The 608-nt window shown below is 64.6% G+C and overlaps 1 protein-coding gene across 1 annotated transcript in view; it reads right to left on the bottom strand.

Moving 5' to 3' along the window:
• AQP10 (aquaporin 10) overlaps positions 1 to 608 on the bottom strand; it is a gene marked incomplete at its 3' end in the record, with an annotated part of 1,578 nt that overhangs the window by 740 nt on the left and 230 nt on the right. The gene's annotated exons all lie outside the window — the stretch shown is intronic.

Below are 608 nucleotides of genomic sequence, written 5' to 3'. Positions count from 1 at the left end.
CTGTGCCGAGCCGCTCAGGGTGATCAGCTGGAGAAGAGGGACACGGCTCCACCATGGCCCCCCTGGCCCCTTGCCGAGCCCCCTCCCGTGCTCCCCAAGGGCCGCTGCCCCACTGCGCTGCAGCTGCTGGTGGGATTAGTGCCGATCCCGGGTGGCAGAAGGGCAGCGAGGTGAGGGCTGTGCCGGTGCCTCTGCCTGTGCTGTCTCCACGGTTTTGCTCCCCCGTCCCCTGGGCTCCAGTTTTGGGTGCCAGATGGGGAGAGGCAGGGAGGCGGTTACTGATCTCGCTTGTGGTTTTGATGGCCAGGTAAACAAATGATCAAAAAGTAATTAATTTGCTTCCCCGGGGAGATGGCAGGGAAGGGGTGCCGCGAGCACGGCCGCCGTGTCACCGTTTGCCTTCACAGGATGCAGTCCAAATGCCAAGTGCGGCTCCGGTGCCCCAACCTTTGCCTGCTCCAGGGGAGGAGGCGTCAAGGCACGCACTGCCCAGCGCCACTCCCTCAGGTGCCATGTAGCAGTGCCCGTGCCCTTGTGCCGGAGCCACTGCGGCAGAGGGCATACCATGCCGTAGGAACAGGGTCAGAGCGGGAGGCCAGGCAGTGCCA

This window comes from Cariama cristata, unplaced genomic scaffold (genome assembly GCF_000690535.1).
Source record: "Cariama cristata isolate BGI_N322 unplaced genomic scaffold, ASM69053v1 scaffold28411, whole genome shotgun sequence".
Taxonomy (NCBI): Eukaryota; Metazoa; Chordata; class Aves; order Cariamiformes; family Cariamidae; genus Cariama; species Cariama cristata.
This window is presented reverse-complemented; position numbering and strand designations above follow the sequence as displayed.